This window comes from Carassius carassius, chromosome 21 (genome assembly GCF_963082965.1).
Source record: "Carassius carassius chromosome 21, fCarCar2.1, whole genome shotgun sequence".
Classification (NCBI taxonomy): Eukaryota; Metazoa; Chordata; class Actinopteri; order Cypriniformes; family Cyprinidae; genus Carassius; species Carassius carassius.
The window spans coordinates 31635255-31663164 of record NC_081775.1 but is presented as its reverse complement, the minus strand read 5'-3'; the positions used below and the strand labels follow the sequence as shown (position 1 = coordinate 31663164).

The 27910-nt window shown below is 37.6% G+C and overlaps 2 long non-coding RNA genes across 2 annotated transcripts; both read right to left on the bottom strand.

Moving 5' to 3' along the window:
- Positions 1 to 15105: 15105 nt before the first annotated feature.
- LOC132098166 (uncharacterized) lies at positions 15106 to 15830 on the bottom strand. Its single transcript, XR_009422841.1, has 3 exons — positions 15607 to 15830; positions 15327 to 15457; positions 15106 to 15210 (listed from the first exon to the last, which is right to left on the bottom strand). It is a non-coding gene; the product is annotated as an uncharacterized LOC132098166 (long non-coding RNA).
- Positions 15831 to 19852: 4022 nt separating this feature from the next.
- Positions 19853 to 25226, bottom strand: LOC132098167 (uncharacterized). The gene is made up of 4 exons (XR_009422842.1): positions 25149 to 25226; positions 24930 to 25017; positions 24278 to 24481; positions 19853 to 20110 (listed from the first exon to the last, which is right to left on the bottom strand). It is a non-coding gene; the product is annotated as an uncharacterized LOC132098167 (long non-coding RNA).
- Positions 25227 to 27910: the final 2684 nt, after the last annotated feature.

Here is a 27910-nt window from a genome sequence, read left to right as displayed (position 1 = left end):
ACTCCGAAGTCCTGTTCTAAATCAAAAGATCCACCAACACGCTCCGAAGTCACAATCTGGATCAAAAGATGCACCAGCACGCTCCGAAGTCCCGTTCTAAATCAAAAGTTCCACAAACATGCTCCGAAGTGCCATTCTAGATCAAAAGATCCACAAACACAATCCACAAACACACTCTGAAGTCCCGTTCTAAATCAAAAGATCCACAAACATGCTCCGAAGTGCCGTTCTAGATCAAAAGATCCACAAACGCTCAGAAGTGCCATTCTAGATCAAAAGATCCACAAACACGCTCCACAAACACACTTCAAAGTCCCGTTCTAGATAAAAAGTTCCACAAACACACTCTGAAGTCCTGTTCTAAATCAAAATATCCACCGACACGCTCCGAAGTCACATTCTGGATCAAAATATGCACCAACACGCTCCGAAGTCCCGTTCTAAATCAAAAGATCCACAAACACGCTCCACAAACACACTCCAAAGTCCCGTTCTAGATAAAAAGTTCCACAAACACACTCCGAAGTCCTGTTCTAAATCAAAAGATGCACCAACACGCTCCGAAGTCCCGTTCTAAATCAAAAGATCCACAAACATGCTCCGAAGTGCCGTTCTAGATCAAAAGATCCACAAACGCTCAGAAGTGCCATTCTAGATCAAAAGATCCACAAACACGCTCCACAAACACACTTCAAAGTCCCGTTCTAGATAAAAAGTTCCACAAACACACTCTGAAGTCCTGTTCTAAATCAAAATATCCACCGACACGCTCCGAAGTCACATTCTGGATCAAAATATGCACCAACACGCTCCGAAGTCCCGTTCTAAATCAAAAGATCCACAAACACGCTCCACAAACACACTCCAAAGTCCCGTTCTAGATAAAAAGTTCCACAAACACACTCCGAAGTCCTGTTCTAAATCAAAAGATGCACCAACACGCTCCGAAGTCCCGTTCTAAATCAAAAGATCCACAAAGGCTCAGAACTGCCATTCTAGATCAAAAGATCCACAAACACGCTCCACAAACACACTTCAAAGTCCCGTTCTAGATAAAAAGTTCCACAAACACACTCCGAAGTCCTGTTCTAAATCAAAAGATCCACCAACACGCTCCGAAGTCACAATCTGGATAAAAAAATGCACCAACACGCTCCGAAGTCCCGTTTTAAATCAAAAGTTCCACAAACGTGCTCCGAAGTGCCATTCTAGATCAAAAGATCCACAAACACGATCCACAAACACGCTCCGAAGTCCCGTTCTAAATCAAAAGATCCACAAACACGATCCACAAACACGCTCCGAAGTCCCATTCTAAATCAAAAGTTCCACAAACACGCTCCAAAGTGCCATTCTAGATCAAAAGATCCACAAACACGATCCACAAACACGCTCCAAAGTCCCATTCTAAATCAAAAGTTCCACAAACACGCTCCGAAGTCCCATTCTAAATCAAAAGTTCCACAAACACGATCCACAAACACGCTCCAAAGTGCCATTCTAGATCAAAAGATCCACAAACACGATCCACAAACACACTCTGAAGTCCCATTCTAAATCAAAAGTTCCACAAACACGATCCACAAACACGCTCCAAAGTGCCATTCTAGATCAAAAGATCCACAAACACGATCCACAAACACGCTCCGAAGTCCCATTCTAAATCAAAAGTTCCACAAACACGATCCACAAACACGCTCCAAAGTCCCATTCTAAATCAAAAGTTCCACAAACACGATCCACAAACACACTCTGAAGTCCCGTTCTAAATCAAAAGATCCACAAACACGCTCCGAAGTGCCGTTCTAGATCAAAAGATCCACAAACGCTCAGAAGTGCCATTCTAGATCAAAAGATCCACAAACACGATCCACAAACACACTCTGAAGTCCCATTCTAGATAAAAAGTTCCACAAACACATTCCGAAGTCCTGTTCTAAATCAAAAGATGCACCAACACGCTCCGAAGTCCCGTTTTAAATCAAAAGTTCCACAAACATGCTTCGAAGTGCCATTCTAGATCAAAAGATCCACAAACACGATCCACAAACACACTCTGAAGTCCCGTTCTAAATCAAAAGATCCACAAACACGATCCGAAGTGCCGTTCTAGATCAAAAGATCCACAAACGCTCAGAAGTGCCATTCTAGATCAAAAGATCCACAAACACGATCCACAAACACACTCTGAAGTCCCGTTCTAAATCAAAAGATCCACAAACACGCTCCGAAGTGCCGTTCTAAATCAAAAGAAAGGATTTTCTTTAGAAGAATAAATCACTTTTCTTTGACAACTGGTTTAAAAACTATCTTCTTTTAGTTGGACAGCTTTTTAATTCACAAGGCAGACTTTACAACTATTCAGATTTCTTATAGAAATATAATATCCCTGTATCTGCTGATGATGAATGTGCTGTTGTTTTCAATGCCATTCCCTCTGGTGTGCTTTTTTCTCTTGCAAGGTACTACATTTCCATGGCCATGTTCTTACACTCTGAATTTAACTGACACAATGATCAGAAGTGTTTGCTTTTCTGCAGATCAACAAAAAATAACTGTAAAATTAGAGCTCTATAAGACCTTACTGGAAAAGCATTGTGGAGAATACACCTTGGGAGAAAGTATGGACCTTGCCTCATAGATATCTGCTTACCAATAAAGTGAAAGAAATAACATTTAAGTACATTCACAAATGTTACCCAACTGAAGCCTTTCTTAGGAAATATAAGTCAGACATTAAAGTGAGTTGCTGAAAAAATTTAATGACTTTTTGGTTTATTCAGTCTTATTTTGTAAGTGACTTCTCTTTTTGTTTTAATGATGCTTTCTTTGGATTGTTTGACTATTCAAAAGATAATACTGGAAAATATAACATAATTTATGTTTCCCCTTAGCTAAATTTGACATTCATAATCAAAAGCTTACTGTTTCTAAACCTCTTTTTTCTTTATTCAAGCTTGACTTAGACAAGTATGTGGACACTATCCAAAGTTATGTTGCTATGAAAACAGTGTCTTTATGCGTCTTTTGTGTCTTCTTAAGATGTAATTTTATTACCTTGTTTTTGTTGTTGATACCCTGGCAACAAACCTGTGTGTATAATAATTTGTATTTTTTTTGTCTTTATTATTTTAAGTGTACTGCCTTAGTATTTTAATGTTTGTATTGTTTAATAAAAAACATTTTTAAAAATGCGTCGAGGTCCCGATTTGAAACAAATGATTCACAAACCCTCACCGAAGTCCCAATCTGAATCAAATGATTCGCAAACCCGCACCGAAGTCCCGATCCGAATCAAATGATTCACAAACCCGCACCGAAGTCCCGATCGGAATCAAATGATCTCGCGAACTCGCACCGAAGTCCCGATCTGAATCAAATGATTCGCAAACCCGCACCGAAGTCCCGATCCGAATCAAATGATTCGCAAACCCGCACCGAAGTCCCAATCTGAATCAAATGATTCGCAAACCCGCACCGAAGTCCCAATCTGAATCAAATGATTCGCAAACCCGCACCGAAGTCCCGATCCGAATCAAATGATTCACAAACCCGCACCGAAGTCCCGATCGGAATCAAATGATCTCGCGAACTCGCACCGAAGTCCAGATCTGAATCAAATGATTCGCAAACCCGCACCGAAGTCCCGATCCGAATCAAATGATTCACAAACCCGCACCGAAGTCCCGATCGGAATCAAATGATCTCGCGAACTCGCACCGAAGTCCAGATCTGAATCAAATGATTCGCAAACCCGCACCGAAGTCCCGATCCGAATCAAATGATTCGCAAACCCGCACCGAAGTCCCAATCTGAATCAAATGATTCGCAAACCCGCACCGAAGTCCCAATCTGAATCAAATGATTCGCAAACCCGCACCGAAGTCCCGATCCGAATCAAATGATTCACAAACCCGCAGCGAAGTCCCGATCGGAATCAAATGATCTCGCGAACTCGCACCGAAGTCCCGATCCGAATCAAATGATTCACAAACCCGCACTGAAGTCCCGATCGGAATCAAATGATTTGCGAACCTGCACCGAAGTCCTGATCCGAATGAAATGATTCACAAACCCGCACCGAAGTCCCGATTCGAATCAAATGATTCGCGAACCCGCACCGAAGTCCCGATCTGAATCAAATGATCCACAAACTCACTCCGAAGATCTGAATCAAATGTTTCTTGATAAATGTTCTGAAGTTCCCATCTGAATCAAAAGATCCACAAAGCTGATCATATTTTTAAGTAATGTTAAAAAATAGCCTATATACTTTTATTGATCAAGGATGCATTAAATTGATCAGTAAAGACATTTGTAATGTTACAAAATATTTCTATTTCAAATAAATGCTGTTCCTTTTGACTTTCTGTTCATCAGACAACCCTGAAAAATCAAATGTATCAAGTTTACTGATGATATTTAACAATTTTCTATATTTGTGACTAAATAAATGCAACTCTAGCAGAAAAAGCTAACTTCTTTCAAAGACATTAAAGTAATTATAATTATTCTAAATATTTGACTGGTAATCAGTATATTTACTTTATTATCACGACAAGCAGCTTGTTAGGAAATTAGGAAATGTCCTAATTTGTACTTTGGTCTTAATTAAATTTCACACACTGCAAGCGCTGGTTCGTTTCTGTAGGTTTACTGGAATAGCATTGTGGAGAACATACCTTGGGAGAAAGTATGGACTTTGACTTGCCTCATAGACAGTGTTGGGAAGGTTACTTTGGAAATGTAATAGGTTACAGATTACAAGTTACCCTGTTTAAAATGTAATAGTAGTGTAACTTTTTCAATTACTTTATTAAAGTAATGTAACTAATTACTTTTGAGTACTTTTTGATTACTTTTCTAAATTTGTGAAAATTAAAGAATAATAAATAAAAGCATATACATCAACTTAAATACAGTTATCTAATAAGCATGTGACGTATTCTGTGTAATAAACTCCTGAAACATTGGTGTTTTTTTGAAACTGCTGTCTCTGTATATGATGATAGTTTTCTCAAAATAAGTAAAATGCACATGAAGTGACACAGAGCAGTTCTAGAAATTATGTTTATGTGCTCGTGTACTCCTATATTGAGATGGCAGAGGTTGAAAACACTGCGAGCTTCAGTAGGCCTATGTGTAGTAAATGAAACCATGTCTTTGCCATTAATTTACAGGAGGGGCGGACTGGGAAAAAAATTCAGACTGAAATATTCAAACTCATACAAACGAATTCATGGACAAAACTATTTTTTGTGTGGACCTGACATAAAAAAGGTTTAAATCTTTAATTTGGGGACATGCAAAATAATTAAAAGTTCTCTCCTGAACTGCACCTTCACTTCCATTTTTCTCTTCAGTCTCTTTATTTTGCCCTGTTATCCATCTCTCTCATGACTTTAATACTCAAGATTGAACAAAACTATACTTTACAATACAATACTCTACAATACTACAATATCTTTATAGAAAAATCCTAATATTGTACACGAGTCATGTTTTTCCCTTACAAAAAATTACCATGCTTTTATTAGCCTATATAAAAGTAAAATAACCTTGTTTCATTTTTTGTTTTTTTTGCAAATGGATAAATAAATAGATTTGTAAAATAATTTTACAAATTTGGTTATCACAGTTAAACAATAGTAAACATTTTCTCTGGATTTATAGTTAAATATTAAAATGTTAATTTTCGTAAGGGTTGTGTTGTTGTCTGTCGTAGCTCCCCCTAAACCTTTAAAAAAAATCTGAATTTTTTTCAGCTAAATTACTACTGTAACATTACAACAGATAATAATGATGTCCTTTATATAGTATTTTGAGTGATGACTGATGAGCAACCCCGCACCGAAGTCCCGATCCGAATCATATGATCCACAGACTCACTCGGAAGATCTGAATCAAATGTTTCTTGATAAATGCTCTGACGTCCCAGTCTGAATCAAATGATACTCGATACATGTTCTGAAGTTCCCATCTGAATCAAAAGATCCACAAAGCTGATCATATTTAGTAATGTTTAAAAATAGCCTATATACTTTTATTCATCAAGGATGCATTAAATTGATCAGTAAAGACATTTATAATGTTACAAAATATTTCTATTTCAAATAAATGCTGTTCTTTTTGACTTTCTGTTCATCAGACAACCCTGAAAAATCAAATGTATCAAGTTTACTGATGATATTTAACAATTTTCTATATTTGTGACCAAATAAATGCAACTCTAGCAGAAAAAGCTAACTTCTTTCAAAGACATTAAAGTAATTATAATTATTCTAAATATTTGACTGGTAATCAGTATATTTACTTTATTATCACTACAAGCAGCTTGTTAGGAAATTAGGAAATGTCCTAATTTGTACTTTGGTCTTAATTAAATTTCACACACTGCAAGCGCTGGTTTGTTTCTGTAGGTTTACTGGAATAGCATTGTGGAGAACATACCTTGGGAGAAAGTATGGACCTTGACTTGCCTCATAGATATCTGCTTACCAATAAAGTAAAAGAAATAATTAATTCACAAATGACACCCAACTAAACTTTTTTTTGTCTTTATTATTTTAGGTGTACTGCCTTAGTATTTTAATGTTTGTATTGTTTAATAAAAAACCTTTTTAAAAAATGCGTCGAGTTCCCGATCTGAATCAAATGATTCGCGAATCCGCATCGAAGTCCCGATCTGAATCAAATGATTCACAAACCAGCACCGAAGTCCCGATCTGAATCAAAATTTTTTTTTACTTTTTTTAATGTATTCTCTTTTCATGGTAATGCAACATGAAATGCCACAACAACAATCCAACAAACACAACAAAAATACATTCAATGACGAGAAAAATAGGAAAAGGATGAAAAAAAAAATACTTATAAACTCCTACCCCATTCTTTATATTAAGAAAGTTACAAAAGAAGGAGAGTTGATGGGGTTCTGCGCCAGATGACCTGGCCTCCACAATCACCGGACCTGAACCCAATCGAGATGGTTTAGGGGTGAGCTGGACCGCAGACAGAAGGCAAAAGGGCCAACAGGTGCTAAGCATCTCTCGGGGAACTCCTTCAAGACTGTTGGAAGACCATTTCAGGTGACTACCTCTTGAAGCTCATCAAGAGAATGCCAAGAGTGTGCAAAGCAAAAGGTGGCTACTTTGAAGAACCTACAATATGACATATTTTCAGTTGTTTCACACTTTTTTGTTATGTATATAATTCCACATGTGTTAATTCATAGTTTTGATGCCTTCAGTGTGAATCTACAATTTTCATAGTCATGAAAATAAAGAAAACTCTTTGAACGAGTGTGTCCAAACCTTTGGTCTGTACTGTATATATAATAAAAAATAACCCAAACCAGATGTAATCTAATTTAAATTATAATAGTTTTTTCTTATTATTATTAATTCTGCTTAAACAACAATAAACAAACAAAAACAACGATGTGATAATGACAACTCTAGCAACGACGAGACCATCATTGTTATAGTTTTAACAATTTTCACATTCATCTTTACACAAGTTAAATATCTTCTGTTTATACTTATATCTAAATTGAAGAATATTTGAACAACATTTTAGATCATTTTCTAGAAAATTCCATCTTTTCACACCAGAAACTGAAACACACATTTGTTTGAGGGTATTTCCAGCAAAAGGTTGTTTTAAAATCATAATTTATTCTGCTTTTCTCACTATTTACAGTAAAAAGGGTTTGCAATCCATGCGGTAACAGACAGTGTTTTGCTTTATGAACAACTAATAAAGTTTGTAAAGAAACCAAGTCCTTCAATTTGAGTAGTCCTGACCTCAGAAACAGTCCTGTAGTATGTTCTCTTGGAGCAACTCCATTAATTATTCTTATAACCTTTTTTTTTTGCAAAATAAACAGGGGCATTAAATTACCCTCCAAACAATACATCAAATATGGCAAAATAAAGGAACAATATAGGATTCTCATTGCTTTATAATTTAACATAAACTTTACTTTGCTCAAAACGGCAATGTTTTTACAAATTGTATTTCTTACATAAGTTATGTGTGACTTCCATCTAAATTTTTCAACGATGAGTACTCCTAAAAACTTAAATTCTGACACTCTCTCGATAATTATTCCATTTAAAGTCAAACGAACATTATCAGGACATTTTTGATTTGTAAACAACATAAATATTTTTAAATTCTTCAAAAATAATTTGTATCGTCTGCAAAAAGAACAAAACGTAAAATCTTTGATTCATCACAGAGGTCATTAATATATAAAGTAAATAATTTAGGCCCCAGTACAGAGCCTTGAGGAACTCCACACTGTATTGTTTCCAACTTAGATTCATGGCCTATATACTCTACATATTGTTGTCTATTTTCTAAGTAACTAATAATCCAATTTAATACTACACCTTTAATTCCATATGTCTGTAATTTAGATATCAATATGCCTTTCTAAGGTCAATAAAAACTCCAACTGTGTGATTTTTATTTTCCAATTCTGTAGTAATGTCCTCTGTGATTTTCATCAAAGCCATAGCTGTTGAGCGGGTACTTCGAAACCCAAACTGATTATCATGTATTAAAGAATGTTTTTCAAGAAGATAATCAAATTTCTTAACAGATTTAAAAAGGGGAATAATTTTAGCCACCCTAATTTTATCTGGGACGAAACCTGTATTAAAAGACAAATTAATTATATATTTTAATGGTCTAACAATACAATGTATAGTTTCTTTAACTATATACATATCTAAGCCATCACTATCGCATGGAAATTTACTTTTTAATTTAGAGACAGTGGAAATAATTTCACTCTCACTAACTTCATTTATAAAAAGGGATTGCATGACTCTGCTTTCACCTGTCCAGCATTTGTTTTCATTATGTAGTGGTATAGTTTTGGCAAGATTTGGACCAACATTGACAAAAAATGAATTAAATTCATCAGCCATTTTTTCACCACTTATCTCAACATTCTGTTCATTCATTAAATATAATGGCTGACTATAATTCTTTTTACTGCCCATAACCTCCCTTAAGACTTTCCACATTCTTTTGGTATTACTTTTGTTTTCCATAAACAAGTTGGTATAATATTCTTTTTTTGCACGTTTCATTATAAAAGTCAGCTTATTTTTATAGGCTTTATTTTTTTTTTCTGCATTTACTGTCCGATATTTTACAAAGTCCCGATAAAGCTTATTCTTCTTTTTACAAGATTTCAATATACCCTTCGTTAACCAAGGTTTATTATTTCTTGCTTTATCATTCAATATTTTTATTGGGCAATTTTTATTATATAACCATAGATACTTAAAAAAAATAATTCATAAGCCTTATTTACATTATTTATACTATAAACATTCTCCCAGTGTTCTTTCATAAGATCATCCCTAAATCCAGGGGCGATTCTGCCTGGGCCAGATATGGGCCAGTTCTGCTTCATTCGTTTTTTTTATGGCTGACATGCGGCATTGCTATGGCTTAATTGTGGCCCAAATCTGTCAAACAGGAGCGGATCGCCCAAGTGCCATCATTCCATGCTGTACGTGGGCCAGATGAAAGTGTCAAGTGTGGGCCAGATCTGTGACAGATTTGGGCCACAGTTAAGCCATAGCAATTCCACATGTAACCCAACAACAAACCAAATAAACCACACCTGGCCACAGTTGATTTTTATACAAACCCTGGTCTTTCCCAACATTCCTCATTTAGCATGGAATGGTGGCACTTTTGCAATGCACTCCTGTTTGCCAGATCTGGCCCACAAGCAGGCCATTTGTTCAGCCACATGTTAGCCAAGAATTACATAAATAAACCATAACTGTGTGTTTTTGTGTGCATGCTGTGCCATATCACTTACACTAAGAGAAATATAAACTAAAGAGAAATTTAAAAATGGCCAATTTTATGTTAAGATAAGTTACAACAGATGATTTAAACACATTTCAAAAAACATTTGCATCATTTATTAATATTGACAAAGAACAACCAAGTGCAAGTTTCCATTTTCAAAACTGGAAAAGCAATAAAATAAATAAATAATAATAAACAAACACAAAATATGTACATATAAAGCATCTTAAACACACTAGAAAACATTGGAAAATTTGACCTCCTTGACTGGGCCCATCTGCGTCATCATGGCAATATTGCAAGCTTTTATTGGATACACAAAAAAAAAAAAAGACTCAGTAACAGAATGCTGATTTTACAACAGTGTTTTAATAGCAATAGCACATTGTAATACTGAATGGGGAAATATGGGCTGGAACTACCAGTGCATTAAAGAGTTTGGTAACTCTAAGGTCTTAATTGTTAATGTTAATTATTGTATTAACTAGTATTAACTAACATGAACTGCATTATTTTTAAAGCTTTTTTAATGTTACAGTCATTCACTGTTTGTTCATGTTAGTTCACAGTGCATTAACTAATGTTTACAAATACAACTTTTTATTTGAATAATGCATTAGGGAGCATCACAATGAACATTAACTAAGATTAATAAATGCTGTAAAAGTATTGTTCATGCCTCATGTCAACTAAAGTAGTTAACTAATGTTAAAGTTTTACCAATGTTTTAATGTATACCTTGCAGCCAATCAGAATCATGTATTAAGACAGACCATGGTATTATACACATATAGCAAAAAAACTATGTACATGTAACTGACTTACAGGTGTCTTGGGACCTCCTCTGTTTGTCCCTTTCTCTTCTCCCTCAGTCTCGGTCATTTTTTAATAAATGTTTCAATTTCTTCATCGGTTGCCGCAGCTGTCAGTATGTTGTTTCTGACAGTTCCTAAAAATATATAACATTGTAAATGCAAGGATGGATTAGACAACTTATAATTTGGACTTATTAGACTGAAGATGCAATGTACTGTAACACTTACCAGTAATGACATCTTTCAGCTGCAGTTTGTGGAAAGCTGTTTTGCCATTGATGCCACGCCAGTTGAGTTGTTTGCCAAGGGAGTTGGTAATACAGTGCCCAATAACCCGCCAAACACTATCCTTAATGTCAACTCCTCCAATGAAGCTCAATGCAGTAATCTAAAAAAAGATAATTTAAAAACATGGATAAATGATTTGAAATGACAAGATTTAACACTACTGTAAAACAAAACAAAACTGCTTCAAGTCTAATACCTCAATGATCCCCAGTTTAAAATATCAATTTTAGTTTCCCATGGTCCAATAAAGTGGAATATTAATATATTGTCTGATTAAGTTTAGTCAAACTGAATGTATGTCTGAGTTAGTGTTGGGCAATATGGTCATTTTTTAAATCTTCATATCATCTTTCTGATTCACAGATTGGTGGCAAAACATAGCTTGAATTAACTACTCCATTTTCAACACTATGCTCTTCATAAGTACAATCCCTACTGTCCTCATCATTCAAAGATTTAATAAACGGGGTGACTCTTTTAACAGCCCTTTTCTTTAAATTGCTGCAAGTGATATTCCTCTTTTCTCTCTCCATGACACAGTAATTACACCTACAATTACATGAAGTACAGTTAACAACCAGGTGCACTGAAAAAAAAACCCCGACAAAAAAAAAACACAAACATTTTACAGTGACACTTTTTTATTTTGTACCACATAAAATGTATCAGCAGCTTACCTTAATGATGACAGTGAAGTCTAAACTGTAGGCTATTTTATTCCCACAAGCAGTTTTCTGTAACAAATCACATTGACACGTGTGAAAAACATTGTGACTCAAAACAGTAAATGAAAAAAAAAAACAAAGCAGGCAAACTAATTTTAAAATTACTAGGGTACACTAAAAAGGTGAAATACACAGAGTAATAATACCTGAACCTACTTGCTCAATAATATCTATTAGGCTATTGTTACTTTGTAACTTAATCTTCTCATATAAGCTTTTATTGTAAGAAAAAGCATGTAACTCACTCCGAAGATCTGAATCAAATGATTCGCGAACACGCACTGAAGTCCCGATCTGAATCAAATGATTCGCAAACCCGCACCGAAGTCCCGATCTGAATCAAATGATTCGCGAACCAGAAGTCCCGATCTGAATCAAATGATTCGCGAACCAGAAGTCCCAATCTGAATCAAATGATTCGCGAACCAGAAGTCCCGATCCGAGTCAAATGATTCGCGAACACGCACTGAAGTCCTGATCTGAATCAAATGATTCGCAAACCCGCACCGAAGTCCCGATCCGAATGAAATGATTCGCGAACCCGCACCAAAGTCCCGATCTGAATGAAATGATTCGCGAACCCGCACCGAAGTCCCGATCCGAGTCAAATGATTCGCGAACACGCACTGAAGTCCTGATCTGAATCAAATGATTCGCAAACCCGCACCTAAGTCCCGATCCGAATGAAATGATTCGCGAACCCGCACCGAAGTCCCGATCTGAATCAAATGATTCGCGAACACGCATCGAAGTCCCTATCTGAATCAAATGATTCGCGAACCAGAAGTCCCGATCTGAATCAAATGATTCGCGAACCAGAAGTCCCAATATGAATCAAATGATTCGCGAACCAGAAGTCCCGATCCGAGTCAAATGATTCGCGAACACGCACTGAAGTCCTGATCTGAATCAAATGATTCGCAAACCCGCACCGAAGTCCCGATCCGAATGAAATGATTCGCGAACCCGCACCAAAGTCCCGATCTGAATGAAATGATTCGCGAACCCGCACCGAAGTCCCGATCTGAATCAAATGATTCGCGAACACGCATCGAAGTCCCTATCTGAATCAAATGATTCGCGAACCAGAAGTCCCGATCTGAATCAAATGATTCGCGAACCAGAAGTCCCGATCCGAGTCAAATGATTCGCGAACACGCACTGAAGTCCTGATCTGAATCAAATGATTCGCAAACCCGCACCAAAGTCCCGATCTGAATGAAATGATTCGCGAACCCGCACCGGAGTCCCGATCTGAATCAAATGATTCGCGAACACGCATCGAAGTCCCGATCTGAATCAAATGATTCGCGAACCAGAAGTCCCGATCTGAATCAAAGGATTCGCGAACCAGAAGTCCCGATCTGAATCAAATGATTCGCGAACCAGAAGTCCTGATCCGACTCAAATGATTCGCGAACACGCACTGAAGTCCCGATCTGAATCAAATGATCCACAGACTCACTCGGAAGATCTGAATCACATGTTTCTTGATAAATGCTCTGACGTCCCAGTCTGAATCAAATGATACTTGATACTTGTTCTGAAGTTCCCATCTGAATCAAAAGATCTACAAAGATGATCATATTTTTAAGTAATGTTTAAAAATAGCCCATATACTTTTATTCATCAAGGATGCATTAAATTGATCAGTAAAGACATTTATAATGTTACAAAATATTTCTATTTCAAATAAATGCTGTTCTTTTTAACTTTCTGTTCATCAGACAACCCTGAAAAATCAAATGTATCAAGTTTACTGATGATATTTAACAAATTTCTATATTTGTGACCAAATAAATGCAACTCTAGCAGAAAAAGCTTCTTCAGAAAAAACTTCTTTCAAAAACATTAAACTAATTATAATTATTCTAAATATTGGACTAATTTTTTTGCATTTTGTGTTTTTCAATTGAATAAGACACATTTTCCATATATATTTTATCATTGAGGATTTCTTTAAAAAAAAAACAGCATAAAAATCTCGTCTCGTGAACCCAGTCTCGTGTCTCGTCTCGTGGGATAAGTGTCTCGTCACACCCCTAGTAGCCAGACCAAGCGATACAATAGATTTCTTTTGCATATCTGACAGTGTATATTGTTGCAACACCTCCGCCACGACCAGTCTGACGGGGCTCATGCTTATAACAGTAGTTTGGTGGAGTAGACTCATTTAGACCAAAATAATCATTTGGTTTTAGCCAGGTTTCAGTCAAGCAGAGTACATCAAAACTATTATCTGTGATCATTTCATTTACAATAACTGCTTTGGGTGTGAGTGATCTGATATTTATGAGGCCAAACTTAAATCTTTTTGTTTTGTTTATTAATTTAGCATTTTTCTGGTTTAATAACAATTAGAATTTTTTTCTAAAGCCTGCATTAAATGTATATTTTGACCTCACTATTCGGGGAACAGACCAGTGTGAATTGTTTTCAACGAAGACGATGACTAAAAATATTTGTAAAAGAACATTTTTCTGTAACTAAGATGAGACATTAACGAGCTAAAACTAATATCTGATGATAAAAACTATGACAAAATTGATGCTGCGTCTTCGTTAATAAGATTAGACCGGAATATACCATTACTCCATGTCTGTGTGTGTGTTCACTGCTGTGTGTGCACTTAGGATGGTGTAAATGCAGAGCACTAATTCTGAGTATGGGTCACCATACTTGGCCACATTTCACATCATTTTTTATGTATTTTATGTATCTGAAAAATGAGTTTAATATGTTTCTCTTTTGTATTTGTCTTATTGTCTTATTCTGCTGCTTTCAAAAATGATAAATTATATATATTATATACAAACAACTATATTTTTTTATAGGTTGCTCCCTTTTCACTACTGTTAAAGGGATAGTTCACGACTTCTATTTAAGCGGGTGGAACAAAACTCATCATAATAGTTATTAGAGAATTGTCTTACTAGTCACATGGAGCGAAGTGTCCTGGAGATGTTGTCAGAGAGCAGCTCCGCTCCGATTCTGCTGGGGTGTAATCCATCAGCGCGAAACAGCCTAGGACGCTCCCAGAAAAGATTCCAGTTATTAACAAATAGCAGTTTGTGTTCTTTACACCATGACAACAACCATTCATTTAAAGCAAAAAGTCTACTGAACCTTTCGTGTCCTCGTCGATACGTGGGCAGTGGTCCTGACACGACGATCATCGCCGCGGGCGTCGTGCTGCGAACCGTCTCGATCAGGCTCCTGAAGTCCCTCTTCAGCGTCTCCGTCTGCCACCGCGTGGTGTCGTTAACCCCGGCGTGAAGCACGACCGCTCTGGGGCTCTCGTCGGCCTTCAGGATCGCGGGTATCTGCGCAGAAACATCGAGAACACGAACACCAGGCAAACAATGAGTGTGCACTTTACCTTCGGCTAACATAACATGAACGTGCCTGATGATGGAGTCGATCACAGCATCGTGTTCTGTCTCGCGAAGTGGAGCGAATCGGGTTCTGGTGGAGATCCTGAAGACCGGAGGTGGCGGAGGGAGAGAGGTCGTCGCCCAGGGCCTGGCTCATGTCTCACACTGTGGCACCAGGGTGAAGGACATCTGGGAAGATCGCGTCCTGGGTGCACCGGGACTGTGCAGAGAACCACATAGAGTAGAGTGGTGGGAGAGTTAGCAGTGTGCTGTATACTTACCCCGGACTTATGAGCGTCAACCCCTGAATGCTTCCAGCACGGCTCTCCGCTCTCTCAGCTGGGCCTGCTTCTCCACAAGGTCACAGATCTGCTTCTCCACGACCTCCAGCTCCTTATTAGAAATAAACAAACTAGAGAATAGGGGAAATGCAGAATAGAAAAATTGTAAAATGGAAAACATACAAAAAAAAACCTTAAGATTTTTTTTATTTTCCAGATGCATGATGATATATTGTAAAAAAACAAATATTACGTTATTTAATAAGCTTTCTCGAATCACCTGTGTTTTCTATCTCTGTCAGCAGCTTCCATTAGAAATTTTCTTGGAACTTCCCCTCTGTTTTAGAGGGTTTTTAAGACACTCCTGAAATCATAGTACAATTTTAATCAATATTTGTTTAAAATGAAAAATCAAAACGAGCTTGAAACTGGTTCGAAATAGTTTCAGCCCATTTTTGACTGCATGCAAGTGACGTCACTGATAGACTCAACAGTGCAGACATTTAGGTTTAATTAATTAACTTACTTCCATTTATCTATTGACAAATTATCATCAAAAACATTTACAAAGCTATCAAAACCGCTCCTTTACGCATAAGATGTGATTAAAAGACCAAACTTTCATTAATAAGAGCTCAAATCTATTATGCTATACTTACGCTTCTACGCTAGCGTTATACTTGCTAACAGACATTTCAGATAATTAAGGAAAGCTACTATAATCACAGAGGTATAAATATTAACAAAAGTACTTAAAGTAGACTGTGGATAATAAAAACATATGTTACTTAACCAATCTTTTGCAGTTGTTGAACTTTTCTTTGGTATAACTGACGAGAAACAGAGAAACCCTATCCAGCAGCTGATGTGTCCGCGGTTGCCATGGTAACTCCAAACGGCTAGTAGGCTAATAAAAACAATAATATTAAAAAAAGCTTTTAGCGTCTTTACGGAGATCAAGACTTTTGTTTTTATTTTGTTTTATTAATTTTAACAACCTCTTTATTTATTATAAATTGTAAGACTCACCTCAGAAAAGCTAATTCTCCTGTCAGATACTGTTGAAGTGAAAAGTGCCTCAAACAAACGCGCTGTCCTCCTGATAATTTATGAGTTGTGAGTTGGTAATGTGATGGCCATAAAATTACGGGCATGCAACGTCGTAGTTACGTTGTCAGTTGGTAAGTCATGGAATTACCAAAAATTACCAATACGTTACGTAACTGTAACGTCGTGTGTTAGCAGGGCTTGCCTCATAGATATCTGCTTACCAATAAAGGGAAAGAAATAACATTTAAGTTAATTCACAAATGTTATCCAAGTACCAGCACCAGGGCTGCCAACTTTTGCAAGTAGGGGTAACTGCAGCTTGGAGCAATGGGCGTGGCCAAAGGTGGGCGTGTCGAAAGGTTTCTCATTGGTGGAAATAAAGGTAGGGGGCGTGGCAAAAGGTTTAGCGAAAACTGGCTGTTCCGTCTAAAGGCGAGCCATACTCTTAATCGCTATTGGCCTATAGATTAATTCATAATCCTATAAAACCAATTGAAATTCATCCAATGTAAAAACATCGTTAATGATGTAAAGAATATTATTTTAAATTACTTTCGAAAGTACCTTCAAAACGGCTTACTGACGTAATCACCAGGTCTTAGTTTATCAATAATTAAAAACAGATTACAATTATTTTTGTATTAAGTTAAAGTAATTTAAAGTAATTTAAAGTCAGCTGTATTTGTTAACATTAGTGAACTAACAAGAACAAACAAGGTACAGCTGTATTTTTATTAACTAAAAAAGTTTAATAAATACTATATCAAATGTATTGCTCATAGTTAATGTTAGTTAATACATCAGTCAACAAATGAAACTTTATTGTAAAGTGTTACACTAGAAAACTAGGTTTTGCCTGATAGAGAAAAATAAATATGACAAAACCATTAAATTATCACATTTAAAAATTAGTCAGAAGAGTTAAGTAATCTTGTTTTAAGTGACATTAACTAATTAAGCAAACAGACACAACTTTATCCACTAAAACATTTATTTAGCTTTCAGTTTCAGTCACCAATTCAAGTAAAAGGATAGATAGATAGATAAGATAGATAGAATGATAAATAAACCACTCATTCATTCATTAATTCATTCATTCTGTAGTAGCAGTCCATAGAACAGAATCCAGCAAACTCTTTGTCTGAATAGAAAGCTGTGAAGACCACAGTATCTACAGCATCACACATCTGCTGAGCTCCAGCTCCACTCTGTGTGTCCTCCTCACATCTGGACTGACAGAGCCAGTCAACCATACCTACAAAAGAGAAAAACAAATGTTGAGAGATTCAAAAAAGAAGTAACCAATAAGTAGAATAAAATATCCAATAAAACAAGAAGCACAAGTGTCTGAGAGTGCAAGATTGCAGCCAGACCCTTCTCCATTATACAACCCGAATTCCGGAAAAGTTGGGACGTTTTTTAAATTTTAATAAAATGAAAACTAAAGGAATTTCAAATCACATGAGCCAATATTTTATTCACAATAGAACATAGATAACGTAGCAAATGTTTAAACTGATAAATTTGACCCTTTATCCACTTAATTAGCTCATTTAAAATTTAATGCCTTCTACAGGTCTCAAAAAAGTTGGCACGGGGGCAACAAATGGCTAAAAAAGCAAGCAGTTTTGAAAAGATTCAGCTGGGAGAACATCTAGTGATTAATTAAGTTAATTGATATCAGGTCTGTAACATGATTAGCTATAAAAGCTTTGTCTTAGAGAAGCAGAGTCTCTCAGAAGTAAAGATGGGCAGAGGCTCTCCAATCTGTGAAAGACTGCGTAAAAAAATTGTGGAAAACTTTAAAAACAATGTTCCTCAACGTCAAATTGCAAAGGCTTTGCAAATCTCATCATCGACAGTGCATAACATCATCAAAAGATTCAGAGAAACTGGAGCAAATCTCTGTGCGTAAGGAACAAGGCCGGAGACCTTTATTGGATGCCCGTGGTCTTCGGGCTCTCAGACGACACTGCATCACTCATCGGCATGATTGTGTCAATGACATTACTAAATGGGCCCAGGAATACTTTCAGAAACCACTGTCGGTAAACACAATCCGCCGTGCCATCAGCAGATGCCAACTAAAGCTCTATCATGCAAAAAGGAAGCCATATGTGAACATGGTCCAGAAGTGCCGTCGTGTCCTGTGGGCCAAGGCTCATTTAAAATGGACTATTTCAAAGTGGAATAGTGTTTTATGGTCAGACGAGTCCAAATTTGACATTCTTGTTGGAAATCACGGACGCCATGTCCTCCGGGCTAAAGAGGAGGGAGACCTTCCAGCATGTTATCAGCGTTCAGTTCAAAAGCCAGCATCTCTGATGGTATGGGGGTGCATAAGTGCATACGGTATGGGCAGCTTGCATGTTTTGGAAGGCTCTGTGAATGCTGAAAGGTATATAAAGGTTTTAGAGCAACATATGCTTCCCTCCAAACAACGTCTATTTCAGGGAAGGCCTTGTTTATTTCAGCAGGACAATGCAAAACCACATACTGCAGCTATAACAACAGCATGGCTTCGTCGTAGAAGAGTCCGGGTGCTAACCTGGCCTGCCTGCAGTCCAGATCTTTCACCTATAGAGAACATTTGGCGCATCATTAAACGAAAAATACGTCAAAGACGACCACGAACTCTTCAGCAGCTGGAAATCTATATAAGGCAAGAATGGGACCAAATTCCAACAGCAAAACTCCAGCAACTCATAGCCTCAATGCCCAGACGTCTTCAAACTGTTTTGAAAAGAAAAGGAGATGCTACACCATGGTAAACATGCCCCGTCCCAACTATTTTGAGACCTGTAGCAGAAATCAAAATTGAAATGAGCTCATTTTGTGCATAAAATTGTAAACTTTCTCAGTTTAAACATTTGCTATGTTATCTATGTTCTATTGTGAATAAAATATTGGCTCATGTGATTTGAAAGTCTTTTAGTTTTCATTTTATTAAAATTTAAAAAACGTCCCAACTTTTCCGGAATTCGGGTTGTATTATAATACAACTTTACTACCGACTCTTCACTGAGTACCACAAGTACATATGCTTCCTGTACATGGTTTCTAAAAGAATGGAATCAGAAAAAAGTTGACTGGCACTCATCTATACCACAGGTTATACTAATATTTACATTTACATTTATTCATTTAGCAGACGCTTTTATTCAAATCGACTTACAAATGAGGACAGAGTGGAAGCAATCAAAAACAACAAAAAGAGCAATGATATATAAGAGCTATAACAAGTCTCAGTTAGCTTAACACAGTACACGTAGCAAGGGCTTTTAAATAATATAATAAATAAAAAGAAAACCGATAGAATAGAAAAAGAATAGAGCAAGCTATTTGGTTCATGTGCATGTACCACTCCAACATGTTGAATTAACTTCAGAAGAGTGAATGTTCTTCGAGTACACTTTGGGCTTTGCACTTTTATTATTAGGATCTAATAAAAGAGGCTTATCATTCAGAGGAAAGTTACTGACAGTGCTTGTCTCCATCTTCTAAAGTTGACAATGTGCCTCTGAAGGAAAGTCAGTGTCTTTCTCAGGTGTGGTGGATATGCAATGTTGAAAGCAGAATACACACAGAAGGCTGTTCTGAAGCTTCATCAAGGCTGGTGCACGGACACACATCTATTCCATCTTCTGTCACCACACTGAGCCCTCCTCCTATGATTGACATTTTACAGTCAGTATCCATCAGGTGTATGGTAGGAAAGGTGTAGCCGGGTCCCCCTTTCATAAAATAAATAAATAAAAAGAATAACAACAACAATAATAATAATAATAACAAGAAAAAAAAGAAAACTCTTTTCAGATTCATCAGATTCTGTTGCATCCTCTTTGGCTCAGACGGTGTAGCTACATACACTGCAGAACTGCAGATACAATCAGAAGCTAATGTATAAGGTTCACAATACGATGCATTTCATGTTCTTGTCTACACTGATAAATCTTACATTGTTTTCTAAAACTATTGCTTTAAATTTTTAACAGATGGGCTAAAAAGGTACAGAAGAATAAAATATTACCTGAAAAGATTTGAAACAAAGATATTTTACAGTTGATGAGTTTTTTTTATATATATATGTAACGGGATAAATATTATAGATGAGGGTTCTTTAAGTAAATCCTGCTGTAATGTGATCGCGCTTCCTATTGGTTGCGCTGGTGGCGCTATAGCGCACGGAGTTCGAAGGAACTGCAGCAGAGCTAGAGAGAACTGCTGTGGGTGAGTCGTTTCTGTTGCAGCTCCACATTAAAAGTAAAAAATATTGCTTTCATATCGAATGTTAGAAGATGTATGTCAGGGATTGCACACAGTGGACATTAATTGATTTTAGAGTGTGTTTTCTGTTCGTATTTCTGGGTAGTTTGATAGTTTTATTTCTGTTTGCACGAACTCAATCTTTTAATGTGCGCCATTTTTCCATGTGCTCTCTAAACAGCTGAAATCATTTCTCGAACAGATGGAGCTGTATTAGCGTGACTCACAATTCTCTTCTTTCCACTGCTCTGTGTGCAGGTAATTGTTTTCATAAACAGGTCTCTCAAGTCTCACGCATTGGGCGTGAGACTCACGCATTTCAACCCGTTCACACGCTCACACGCCACACATTGTATTTCTCACGCAGAGACATTACGGGGAAAACGCCCAAGTTGCGGCGCTATTTTTTAAACCGTGAAACAGGTAGAGGAATCAAGTGAGTTCCCCGACGGCCCTGACACGCACCAGCTAATCGAATAAAAAAATATAGCTACCGATCAGCCAATCAGAAAATAGCATTGCTGTATCTGGGTAAGATTTCCACAGGCTCGTGCGCAACGCCGATTCAGACTCTCACTGAAGTAGGTAACATAACGGTTACAGAAGAGGACAGTGGCTGCCACATTTTAAATGATTTACACCTCGCCGAACTAATTTCTACAGATTGATCAACGTGGGAGAAGAACATCCTATGAGTACAGTAAGTCATCGCACCATTGCTGGGGAATGTAGCCCCCCCCCCCCCCCCCAGTTTTTGTCCAACTCCATTGACTTGCCAACACAATGACCCCTATTTTCACTATATGATTTTTTTTATCAATATATGAATTTAAAAAATTTTAAAAACAGATATATTTTGGTCTGATGGTTATTCTGACCCCGACACACACGCAATGTTGGCCCTTGTACGTGGTCGGCTGTAGCTTTTGCGCCTATTATTAGCCCACTATAACTTTTTTTATAGCTAATGTCACACGTTGAAGAGGATGCGGGGCTACTTTGACAGTTTTATATAAGAGACTAATATAATACGCCTATCCATAATACTTGTTGGCAGTACCCATAATAGTTTAAATTATTTGTAGTTTTTTCTTTCCTTTTATTTTTACTGCACAACATCCTGGTCCCCATTTTGAAAACGTTTTTGCCTAGGCTATTTCATTATATTTTATCCAATGTATAATATTGATTATTGCATTCGTCTATTTCAAAGATGTCAGGGTAAGAGGCAAAGGAGCTTTCTTTCATGCTTTGCTCTAAAAGATCAGCTCCCTAAAAAGGTGGCTAGGTCAGAGGAGGAGACTGTGGAGAAGACAGTGGAGGATGCAATTAGGGTGCCAGTAGAGGATGGGTCCATGGAAGAGACTGAGGAGGACACCAAAGAGGAAACAGTGGAGAACCCACTGGAAACAGGGAAAAAGAGAGGGTTAAGTAGAGCAGCCACCTATGTGTTCCTTTAAGAAGGTGTGGTCAACCCTATGGCCATTCATCACAATGGGAACCACCAGCTCTTTTTACTGGTGCTTAGTCTGCAGACGAGAACTCCTGTGTCCATCAAGGTGTGAGGGACATAAGCAGGGAGGCTTTCTAAAATAGCTGCATTGGTGTTAGTGCTCCCGCATTCAAATGCCTATGATGAGAGGGTTTTTCTCCATGGTGGGATTAAACAAGACCAAAACCAGGAACAGCTTAGCACTTGATGGAACCCTGTCATCCATCATGACCGTAAAAATGGCTGGCCTGGAACCACAGTGCTATAATACAATAAACAACACTGACCATTTTCTCGCTCACCCACTCATTCACACACACACACACACACACACAAAGAAATGCTGAATTAAATAAATATTATTTTATTTGTAAGAATATGTGTCATTTATGTGATCAGACATGGCTGGACTGGCCATTGGGCATACCGGGCACTTGCCCGGTGGGCCAACGTGCTTTTTGGGCCGATATCTCATACTCATACTTTTTTTCTTTTTTTTCCTTTTTTTTTTTGACGGCCCATAAAATTTGTACATCGGCGGCCCATTCGTTTTGTTTTGTTTTGCTTAATTGGCGGCGCTGGGTTTGTGCCGGTGTAATGCATTGGTCAAAGTCAGTGTTAGTTTTTTTTTCTGACAGACCAGCCCATGAAACACGTAGATCAGCGGCCCATTGGCTCTTTTCTTGATTGACACTGGGCTGGCCCAATCACAACTTTAAACGAGTGAGCGAGCGGCAGCAGTGTCAGTGTGTATCTGTAAAAAAAGATGGAAAAGAAACGCAAGGAATGTGCAGATAAAAAGCGTGAAAAAATAGAACCAGGCCCTTAAAGCGGACACTGTAAACTGTGTCAAAATATATGTTTTCTGACCTTCATCAGCTCCTGTGGCAGATGATCAGGAGATCAGGAGGATCAGGAGAGAGATGAGAAAGTGTAGAGCCTGCGGTAAGCATAACTACTTTCAAAACACTTAGGCCATGTCATGAGTGTAGATTATTTCCACATCTGCATAAATGACGATTACCGCAATTCACTAGAAATTTAATAAGAGGCGTTTGTAAACCATGTTTTCCGCCAAAATAAAAGCTTGATGCAGTTTGCGTCAAAATAAAAGATAATGTGCTTATCTCTTTCAAGTATAGAAATTGCTACAACTAATTAAACATTAAAATGCACAAAATTTTCTCACGGGGGGGTGAGGGGGGGCATGCCCCTGAACCCCCTAGAAGGACCGAGGACACACCACCATAGTTTTAACAAAAATCCTGTAAGAAACACTGGTATTGCTATGCCAGAGTCGCTTATAGCTTGTTTTAGGATTCACCGCTGTGGAATATAGTTCAACTGTATTAATAAATATAAAATTTTGACTTATTTCATCTGTTAACTCTCACTCGTTCCTATACTCACTCATTACATGGCATTAGTGGTTTTAATGAATAGGAGTTGGTATGCATATAATTAAGGGCGTGCAAAGATGGGTGGTGTTCATGATCATATAGTGGGCCGGTCTGGGCAAAAATGCCCAGGCCGATTTTTTGTCCCAGTCCAGCCCTGTGATCAGACACCCATCCCCATCAAACCCCTGTCGCCATTGCGGCCGCCGCCAAAATCTCACTCTGAACTCAGTTCAAAACTTGAGAGCCCTGCATAAAGCATTTAAGAATTTACATTTGTTTAGAATGTTTATTGCAAACTGTATTTTGTAGAGCTCTCAATTCGTTGTTGTACTTAATGTTTTCCATTTAATTTTATTCTACGGTTACCATAAAATGGATGATTATGATTTTGTACTCTGTATATTATATGATCACAAAACATTACATTTAGAAAGAGTATTGGCAAAAGTTTGTATAATTTCCTGGAGGAATTACATTTCAAAAATTGCTTTACTTTTGTTTGTTGTTTTAAGTACAACAATGTGAGTAAACTGTTATACTGAGAACAGCAGAGCTAGAGAGAACTGCTGTGGATGGAGCTGTATTAGCGTGACTCACAATTCTCTTCTTTCCACTGCTCTGTGTGCAGGGAAATAAATTTCAATATCATCCACAATCTGAGTGTGTGTGAGTGCTGTGGAAGAATGGGGCAAACCGGGCCAGATTAAACCAAAGGTCACATATATATATATATATACACACACTCCAGCAGGTGTCCTGAAGTATGAGTATTTTTTGAGTACATCCTCCACAGAGATTCCTTCCGTGCTTTCTCAGCGTCTCCAGGAGCATGTTCCTGTCGTGTGGTCTTTGACCGTCGAGGGGTCTGGGTGTGTTTTCTGATACTCACTTTATAACACATTCACATGATTCTCAACAGACACTGAATCCTCCCCAACACAAGCTTCCTTCATCAGAACAACAGAAACAGATCGTGCTTAGACCGTGATATGAAAAACATCTAAATACTGACTGAACAAGGTGCTTAAGATATAAAAAATAATAAAAAACATTAAGATGATGGTCAGGCAGTGAAGAAGTGGAGGACATACAAAAAGGATTTAAATATCTGTAGTACAGTATCTTCCTTACATTAACCTGCACTAAATGAAAATGTAAAATTGATTAACAGTGCAAAAATAAATGATGCATATGGCAGTGTGCTTCCATATTCTACAATAACCTGCCAGTGGAGCACGTTCTGCTTTACATTTCGGGTTTAGGGATGTGTCAGATGTGCTCAAAACACAAACAAATTTTTTCAGCAAATAAAGATGACAACATCTTGTTACTACAATATTGTGTGTGATTATGTTGATGGAGATAAATCAATGGTTTAAAAACAATGTAACTTACACAGTCATTTCTTTCTATATTTCTCTGGAAAGGGTTCTTCACAACCAGTGTGTTGGCAGCTTGAATATACTCTGCATTAGTTGGACACCTGGCAGAAAGATAGAAACAAACTCTAAATTAGAGTTTTTTATTTTATTTTTATTTTGTCTTAATCGTCTTCAGATTGTGAATTGATCATAGTACAGTTGCAATAGAGGTGGTAATAATTATTATACTTACAGGATGTATTCTGTACTCTATTGTACAAAAAGGACGTAGATATAAACTATCATCTCTGAAGGATTCGCCGTCGATGAGAAACCTTTTGGCACGCCCATTGCTCCAGGCTGCAGCTACCCCTGTCAAAACTTTTGAGTTCAGCTCATAGACTGTATAAAAACAGGTTCAGCTTAGAGTGAGATTCTTTGTTATGGGGGAGGGGCTTATGGAGGGGCGTGGCTTGATATGGAAAAAAATACAAACACAAAATCCTTGCATTAGCAGAAGTGTGGACGGCTGATACAAGCGTTCTTCTCTTGCCTGTTCCTGACACTTTAGATAACATCCTATAACAGGAAATTCAAATTTATCCATACTGACACCACCAAATATCAAATATCTGGACATGATTGATGAGTTGTGATTGATATAAATAAAATCATTTTAATATGGGATGTCGTTGACTTGACATTCTGTTCTTAGAAAACAATAATTAACATTTACTACATTAGGGCTGTCAAAATGGCTGAAAAACTAAATTCGAATTTTTTAATTATATATTATCAAAATTCTAATTATATTCGAACTTAAAATGCATAATTTCAGTTAGGGTGAAGAGAAACGTTTTGCTTCTATCCTGATGCCACAAGAGGGCGCATCGAGCAAAATATTACTAATGCACGTTTAATAAATGCATTAGAATACTTGTTGTGTCTTCACTTAACAAGCAATAATGAACTCTGACGACTCGAATTAAAACAAAGAACTGGTTTACTGTAGTTTCAGACAGTTTTACAGAGAATGAGTTTGCTTTAGCAGTATACACATACAACGTTCACTTCTAGTGAGCTCTCAACCTGAATAGCATTATGGGCAATGAATTCTTAAAGGGGAACAGCCCAATTAATTACTATATGTGTAGTTAATGTTCTTATTATTGAACAATGAATTAAACATTGTACTAAGAATTTATGATTCTCAATCTCATTTAAGTTACAACAATACTAGCCTGGCCAGCCAGACTTACATCAAGATGTTTAGTCTGGAAACTCTCCATAGACGAGGCTTACTCCGAGGGGCGGGATAAACGGCTGTCTCTCAAAATCCCTCTGCACGCAATAGGATAGCGCTACAACCAATCAGAGCAACGTATCCAGTCGGCAAAACTCCAAACACATCTTCCTTTTTTAAAAATGACTTAAGTGCCGTTCTTTGCCCTTTTTTCCTAAAGAGAAACTTAACTCCAAGTCCTCCAGAGTCGCGGCCAAAGCCGATTCAAAAGATCGTTGTTCGACAGCTGCAGCCGCCATTCTTTGTTTTCAAGTGGCAGCCGTCGCAACTCTCTGTCATCATATGTTAAGCCCGCCCCGCCTGCTCTATACACGACGTGATTGGCCTGACCCAATCTGGGTTTTTGCTGCTAGAAGGTGTATTGAGAGTTGCTAGACTGTACTCTAGGCTGCGAAATACATTTTGCTGCCGCTAGGGTGCGTCTAGATTTCTAGGCTATTAGAATACATGACTATTAAGTGAATAATATTTTTTTTTTAAATGTTATAAACCAATTATAATTAAGTTGCTTAAACAACTATAAACAAAACAGCATCATGTATATGCATAGTTTAATACAGAGCGCGGAAAGCCAATCACAGAGTCCATTTTACATTTAAAAACATGAGATGCAGTGGGATGGAAAAAACCCACCATAAATTCTCGAGATAAGTTTTTAAAAAGTTAATTTTACATGGCTTTCTAAATATCCGGCTCTCTTGTGAGAGACACGAGTGTGCGAAATGCGTTCTATGTGAACAGCTTGATTTAGCTTTTGATGTTAACAACGTCTTCTCCACATTGTTGTTCTTTTTTTTCGCAATATTTTGAAAGAACATCGCTGCAGCACTGCATCTAGTGGCTTTAACTGGAAAGGCTAAAAAGAAAATTATAATGCAATGAAACTTACATTGTCATCGCATCTCGAGCTGCACTGATAAAGGCCAAAATATACTTGGGCCGTCCACATCCACGCTGCAATATGTCAATTCCATCATCAAGAGGGCTCGCGAACAGCTGCACCCCCCGCCCGCGTGCAGGCAATTTATGAGACGTACAACAGTGCACGCACGAGGTGAATGATGAGACAGAAGTGGTACTGCGTGTCGAGCTCATCCGTCTTTGGAAAGCTTGGAATGTGAAGTATACCCGGGCAGGGCCTTAAAGCAGCCTCCTTAACGCACACCTAAAAATGTGGATTTTTATTTAAAATTTGACGAATATTCAAAAATCTTTTTTTTTTTTTTTTTTTTGACAGCCCTAATGTCCAGATACTGTTTTTTATGATAAAGTTGTGTAAAATAACTGCTCAGTGCTGCTGCAACAAACAACTCTGCTAATGCTAACTTAATTCTATATAAACTACAGTATATAACCGCATAGGCCTATTAGTTACTAGCCTAAACTGGATGGAGACAAGAAGCGCCCTGTAACTCACTGACCTGCCAGCGTTCACAAGGAGAACGGCTGACTACACAGTTTATGGGAATAAATTGTGTATTTCCCTCACAATTGTCACAAAAAAACTAACTAAACTGTCTGTCTGGTCTCTCTGCGAGTTGCTTTGCGAGATCATGCGGTGCAATTTTTTTCTCACTGCTGCACGAGTCTGCGTGAGTATATGGGGGTGTGGCGTGAGAGCGTGAGAATTGGGTCAATTGCGTGAGTCTCACGCTGAATGCGTGAGAGTTGGCAGCTATGCCAGCACCGAAGTCCCGTTTTGAATCAAATGA